Source organism: Parasteatoda tepidariorum, chromosome 10, assembly GCF_982258835.1.
Source record: "Parasteatoda tepidariorum strain Cologne lab strain chromosome 10, Ptep-v5.0, whole genome shotgun sequence".
NCBI lineage: Eukaryota > Metazoa > Arthropoda > Arachnida > Araneae > Theridiidae > Parasteatoda > Parasteatoda tepidariorum.
In genome coordinates this window covers 30359761-30366993 of record NC_141764.1, presented here as the reverse complement: position 1 = coordinate 30366993, position 7233 = coordinate 30359761, and the positions used below count along the sequence as shown (strand labels likewise).

The following is a 7233-nucleotide window of genomic DNA, read 5'->3' as shown; positions in this document are numbered from 1 at the left end:
AAAATTGCCGTAAAGGCTTTTATTGAACCTTTATGATGTCTTTTTTGCCTTTTTATCAAAAGCTGAATACGTTCACTGGCATACGTCGTTGCCTCGCTTGCCGTTAAGGCACCTTAACTGTAGGCTGATTAGAAAACGTCTATGCCGTTTTCGCCTATATCGCACCTTTATTTCAGGTGTTTAGGCGAACTTCTTTGCCTTATTTACCAATGCACCACCCTTAACTCACCTCAAACTCGGTTCAATAGAAAGTTTTAATGGCGTCCTTGCCGGTATCACACCTTTATTTTAGGTGTCTCGGCATTTTTTTTATTTTTTATTATTAGAACTTAGCTTTTAATTTCAAAGGCTTCTTGCTGCATTTTGTTACAATTCTTATTTAGGGAACATAAATTGTCACGAGTGTTTGTTCTACTCGGCTGATATCAGTGATAGTAATTTATTGATTCTTAGCTTTTTATATTGTAATATAACAACAACTGTCATTACATGCATACTGTTTTATGACAATATAAAAAACAAAATGGTGTAAAACAATTATTTAATTTATAACCAAATGTCCAATGAATCTTCGTACAATAAAATAGACTTTTTTTTATTTCATTTTAAACAATTATAAGCGCTATCATTTAAAGTAGAAGCATATAAAAAAAAATCTTTTTGAATTGAGTATTTAAATTTTTTAAGCATTTTGAGATAGAGGAAATTAAGTACAAATTTTTATTCTAAAATAAAACACAATGCAACTCAATAAATAAGTTATTTAAGTTTTTAAAATAATGCTTATATATTTAAAACCTACATCTAGCTTTTATTGATAGAAACTTACACACAAAAGTTTATTTATCCTATAATTTTGTGTATATTCATCAAGTCATTAATTTTATTAAATATTAGATAAACAGTATATATCATAAATAGTTTTTTCAAAAAAAAAAATATTTTGTACTAGTAAATAATACACCATTTTAGTAATTTTAAATATATAAAAGCAGGAATTTTAACAACAATAAAGCTTAAAATAAACCATGAAGGAGTTTTATTTCCTTGTAACAAATCAATACATCTGTATACACTATTTACATATGGACAAATATATTTTCTTTATCCCATTCCAGAAGCTTTATTTCAATGAGCCTTTTTCCTGCAAAAAATAAAGCAACTTATTTTACTATAGATATATTAAATGTTCACAGAAAAAAAAATATCATTGATTTAAATCAACTGATTTTTTAAAAGCCATGGATTAAGACAAGCTGATTATTTTTACAAAAAATTATTAATTTAATTATAAAAATATGATATTGAATTTAGTTAATAAATATGCATTCTTTAGGTTGCATTTAAAAAAAACAACTAAGATCTGATTTCAGAGATAATGATAGTATTTCACTAAGAAATAATAAAAGAGATATGTATGTAAATTATTATAGTCATACATCCCTTTAATGATTATACTTAAGAAAAGTATTGATTTAAAGAAATAGATTTGAAAAAAATCAATTACTTAAATAAACTTATCATTTAACTATTATAATTATAAATACTTTTTATACTATGTAACTAATAAAAACATTATTTATAGTATGTTTAATTCAAGTCTTTTTTTTCCATTAATAAGGTTATTTACTAAGAAATGGTGAAAGGGATATGCAAGCAAATTATTATTTTTTAAAATAGATCAACTGCCAAACATATTAAAATTATTCACATTTCATTTTTTAATTATTTAAATGCAGTTCATATATATGTAGCTCATAGATATCAAGACTTATTCTACCCAAAGTAATTTAAAAAAGTTTTTTCAGCAATGCAATCTGATCTAAACTAATTTAATCTGCTTTAGATATCTAATTGAAAAATAGTATCAAAAACTTTAACATTCATTAGCAAATTGAGAATGAAAAACATAATTATAATTCTATTTATTCAATTAGTTTTGTAATAATTAAATAATTTTAACCATCTTAGTTAGAAATGTTAACTATTGTAGCTATAATAATATTTTAAAGTAATGTTAAGTGTTATGAAAACAATTCATTCAATGTTTTGAATGGTAAACGTAGAAAAAAAATTTTTTTTTTAAATGATTTTCTTAAACCCAACAATTTATTAACAATATTCATGTTATATTTAATTTTATTTAATGCGACATTATATTAATAACCAAATTGTTGGTACATTATACATTTATCAGTTAACTGTAAAAAAAAATTAACAAAAAAGTATAATCTGCTCTAAATATAAATTTTTTAATTCCAGAAACAAAGCTTGAATAATTTTTTTAATTCTATTAATGAGCGATTCCTAACAGTTTGAGATTGATAATTAGGAAATGTTAATAGTACTTCTGTAACCAGTATCAATTATTTAATATTATTTCATACCAATATTTATTTAAAATCTGCAATTAAATTCGTGACATCCTTAATAAATTACTTTTTAGTGGAGTTTCAATTATTTTGAAAGGAAGGCAAAGTAAATATATGTGTCTTGGCATTTATATATATATATATATGTATATGTATATATATATTACATCAGAAATACAAATCTTTTGATTATTCAAACTGATAGTTTTAGGAACTGCATTAGTATTTGTAGAATATGTGATAACAAAAACAACAAAATCGAACACAGACATTGTCAGAAATCAGAGCAAAAAGCTAAAAAAACATGAGAATAAAGTTGTTTTTTTTTCTTTATCAGGAGTTCAGAAATTTCAGGACTATGAACTCGGATATTATTTAACTTATTAAATAAACTATTATGCTAAAATAAATGGAGAGAAAATTTATACTTTATTATTAAACTATTAGTATAAAAACTTACCTTTATCAAATCTTTCCTTATCAATTTTGTATCTTTTTTATCAAATAATTATAATGCACCATATAAGAAAACACTTTTTTAATTATAATTCATATAAAATATATATGATATATTGCCTTAAATATATAAAAATTTATATTATGTTAATGGATTAAAAAATAATTATGTTCCATGAAATTTAATTACATACTAATATCATAAATTATACACATCTAAATAATAACATTAATTAAACAATATTGAAATATAGCATTTCTATATTACGGGCAAGCAAGGTAGAAAATCATTCTTTATGGTATCACTAAAATCAAATTTAAATGCTGAATGTTTATTTTGCTTGCTAAATAAAGCTGCATACTTAAATATTTAGTTCTTTCCTTTTTTATTAGATATTTTGTTAATATATTTAAAGAAAAGAGTGGATATTTTTAGTTGTTTATTGAAAATATTAATTAATAGTTAAAGGAATAATTAAATGCTATGAAAGACCTTGAATTGGCTCGGTTAATTTCAATTGGCTTAAAATAATGTTCCACAAATTGTTTTAAAAAAACACAAAACCCCCAGTTTAAACAAAAAAAACTGGTTTCTTTTCAACCATATGGTAACCTAAGGTAAAATATAAATTTATTTCTTACCATCCTTTTTGTTGATTTTTAAATTTTGAGTTTTATCTTCATTGTTGATCTTCCATCCTGACTCCCTATGAAAGAAAAAAAAAACTATAATTAGAATATGATAGTTGTAAAATTAGTTAAAACAAAAACAACAAAATCGAAACATTAAAAAAAAAAACTTTCTAAAATCATGTATGAAGATTAATGTAAATATTTTTATTTCAGTTACGGAATATGACAATAAGTTCATTGTTTATCATTTATCTTGTTTATACTCTAAGCATGTGGTGTGTTAGAGGAACTAAATGTGAATTGGTAAATTCAATAAAACTTAGCACGAGCTTGTAGGGGAATACTTTTAGCCTTTCAGCCCAAATTTAATGTGGACAAAGTTTTTAATTTTTTTCATGTATTTTTTTAAGTAAAAAATATTTGCTAAAATAATTGCTTTAATACGAATATTATATGCTGGTGAAACTTATGGAAAAATGAAATGTTATATAATATTATCATTTCAAATAAAATAACGAAAAATATTTCGTTATTCATTCATAACTTTACGTAGTTATTTTAACAGTAAAAATAATTTCTTTTAAAATTTTGTTTTCTAACTAATTAAAAAAATAGAATGATAAAAAAATGTTATAACAGGCATGAAAACAGAGAAAACAAATACTAAAATATCGAAATGATATAAAATTGTCAGCACATCTTTTCACCTAATTTATACATTCATAAAGTGCATTTTTCATTTATTACGAAACCTTATTAAGAAATTATTAAATAAGAATATTGCAAAAATATAAATATAAAAGCTTATATGAGTAATAAAAACACTTGTTATTAATAAAGACTGTGTTAGAGAAATACATAAAGTGAACTTAATTTTGATAAGCACAATAATTATTAATTAAAAAAATCAAAATTCTTTTGCAAATCAAAAATATGTGATTTAATTGAAAAAAATATTAATATTTAATGTTTCACTATGTTCTTACCTTATTTAGCTGTTGATGGCTGTTGATCGCTGGATTAGCATTTCTTGGATCTTTCGCCCTGTCTTTCCATAAAAGAAAAGGAATAAATTAGAGTATGATCGTCATAAAAACAGTTAAAAATCAACAAAATCAAAACTGTTTCTAACTAATTATATTTTATAATTTTTGTTAAAAACAATTTTTTGATTTAAATGAAATTAATTTTGATTTAAAGGAAAGAGAAGGATCATATATTAAAATTACGGCGAATATTTATATTTTTGGTAACTGACGATAAGTTGAATGTTTACCAAATTTTACCTTACCAAATTTTCTCTTAAAATTTTTTTGATTCTAATTTAGAAAAAGAACTAGTCTTTTAGCCAATTAGAATTAAAATAAATAGATAAATTAGAATTAAAATAAATAGAAAAATTCTAAATAAAGCTTTTGTTAGTTAGGGCTCCCTCTCAATTTTAAAAATAAAATTTCCTGAATTTTTGAGGAATAGTTTCCAACAATTTTTAGATTATATATTTCCACTACGCAGTTATCATCATAAATTTTAATTAAACAATTAATAAAAATTCTTTTTTGTAGAAAATGTATACACTTTCTTAAACACAAAATTGTCAAAGGTGAAGGCTGAACAGGTATATTTTAGAATTAACAACCATTTAAAAACTCAAAATAGTAAATTAAGAAGAAGATAAATTACATGAGATAAATTATAGATTTTGCACAATAACTGGAAAAAAAGAATTAGTAATCGTCTTTATAGCATTGAGGACCAACAATATTTAATACAAAAAGCTTTATTTCATGAAAAAAATTATTATACAGAAAATATTATTATACTTATGAATAAATTTTAAAAATAATAACCATGAAATAATATTCTAATTTCTATTCAAAAAAATTGAACGTAATTTTAAATTAAATTTGCTTTATAACAAATTCAGTTTCACAACATAATAATTTTATAACGAATTAATTCATTTTAGAACAAATTTAATCGTAAAATTAAACTTAATATAAAGATTTGAAATGTTCTTATACCTCTACAGCAATTCATTAAATGCAAAAGAAGTATAAAAACAACAAAATAAAAATTAGAAATACTGTCCTTCTATTTAATATGTCATTTTGTTATTTATTTATTTAGAACAAAGAATATATTATATTGAGTATCAAAACAAATATTTAAATTGTTTAAAAATATATTCTGAAAATACTCAAAAAAACTTTAAAAGTGGAAGTGTTTAGTGGAACAATTTTTACATGTTTACCAACGTTATTATTATTTTTTTTTAATTTAAAAAAGTCAAAGCAGAAAAATATCAAAATTAAAGTATAATTTAAATATAAAGTAACTAATTAGAGATGAGAAAATTTAAACTCTTACTATTTATTTATTTATTTTATGGTGGTTCAAAAAATATTTCTTCTTATATCTAATCAAAATTATTATTTGAAACAATAAGTGACACCCGCGGTTTAGATAATTCAAATAATGTTTTTTAACAATCCTTCAGAGAAAAAATATGGCTACCGAAATGAAGTAAATTATTAAATTAATCAATGCTTCCGAAAAATGAAAGAAGCATTTTTAATTAATGCATAAGAAATCATAAATTTTTCTTTTATTAGATAGAGTTAATTGAACTTTTATTTATTAAAAAAATCGTCTAATTCATTTTAAAACTAAACTAGCAGCTTAAACTAAACAACAGGAAAGCATAAGATAAAATAGCCAACTGAAGTATTATAGTTATAAAACATAATTTCTAAAAACTTAGCAAATAAAATCAAAGCGAATTAAACTAATTTTAAAAAGCTATTTAATAAATAAGTTAAAAATTTTTTTAAATTACATGAACTAAAGAGAAAAAACTTGTTACTTACTTGCTCTCAAGTGGCGCCATTTCTATTTTTCGAAGAAAGAAGAAAACTAGGGGCTACCTTTAGGGGCTACGTTTATCTCCTTCTTTTTACACCCTTTTCGCCAAATGAATCTTTTAGCTTGTTACATACAAGTAATCAACGACCACCTACTGAGCAGCTTTTCCGTACTTGAAAGGAATGTTTCTTAGAATTGGGGGTAGGGGACAAAATGTGCTTCCCCACATTCTTTTTAGTTAAAGGACTTCAAACATACTTATCTGGTGATTTCAAACCGTAATGAATATCTATTTTGAATTCTTAAAGACAATTTCTGGTCCTCATAATAAAAAATTAATCTGCACTAAAATATTTTATTAACTATTAGCGATAAGCAAGCTTACCAAATTAAAAAATTATTGAAGTCAAAATTCATTTGAGTACTTTTCGTAAGAAAAATTTTTAATACATATAAACTGGGAAATAATGCTTACATATATATTTTGATTTGCGGAGTAGTAAATTAGAATATCGCTTCTTTATAATGAACAGTAAAGATTCCATAATTAAGGACGTTTAAGTAAATAAACCATTTTTTAGGTTTCATCAGCTTTTTAACAATTTTAGTACATAAAAACACGTTCTACTTTTATGAAATATTTTTTATAAATAATGGAAATTGTGGATGATCAGGATCTAATTAGCATTTTAAGTAAGGGTTCAAAATTTAGAACCAGAGTTAAGATGAAAAAAGAAGATTTTATTTTATCCATTAAAAAAGATCTAGATTTTTTTATTGCAAAAATTTCCAGAAAATATCATTGGCCTGTTGAAGGTTTTTCTGAGTGGAAAGCTAAAATTATTGAAAGGGTTAGAATTAAAAATCTTAAGGATAAATTCATTGTTACTGTTGTAGATAAAGCTTC

The 7233-nt window shown here is 22.9% G+C and overlaps 1 long non-coding RNA gene across 4 annotated transcripts; it reads right to left on the bottom strand.

Annotated features, from left to right (window-relative positions):
* Positions 1-1022: 1022 nt before the first annotated feature.
* On the bottom strand, positions 1023-6483 carry LOC147802475 (uncharacterized). Of its 4 annotated transcripts, none has more exons than XR_015429651.1 (4): positions 6332-6483; positions 4448-4509; positions 3471-3535; positions 1023-1144 (listed from the first exon to the last, which is right to left on the bottom strand). It is a non-coding gene; the product is annotated as an uncharacterized LOC147802475 (long non-coding RNA). The 4 variants fall into 4 exon arrangements; XR_015429653.1 differs by having other exon boundaries at positions 6301-6334; XR_015429652.1 differs by lacking the exon at positions 6332-6483 and adding an exon at positions 5832-5850.
* Positions 6484-7233: the final 750 nt, after the last annotated feature.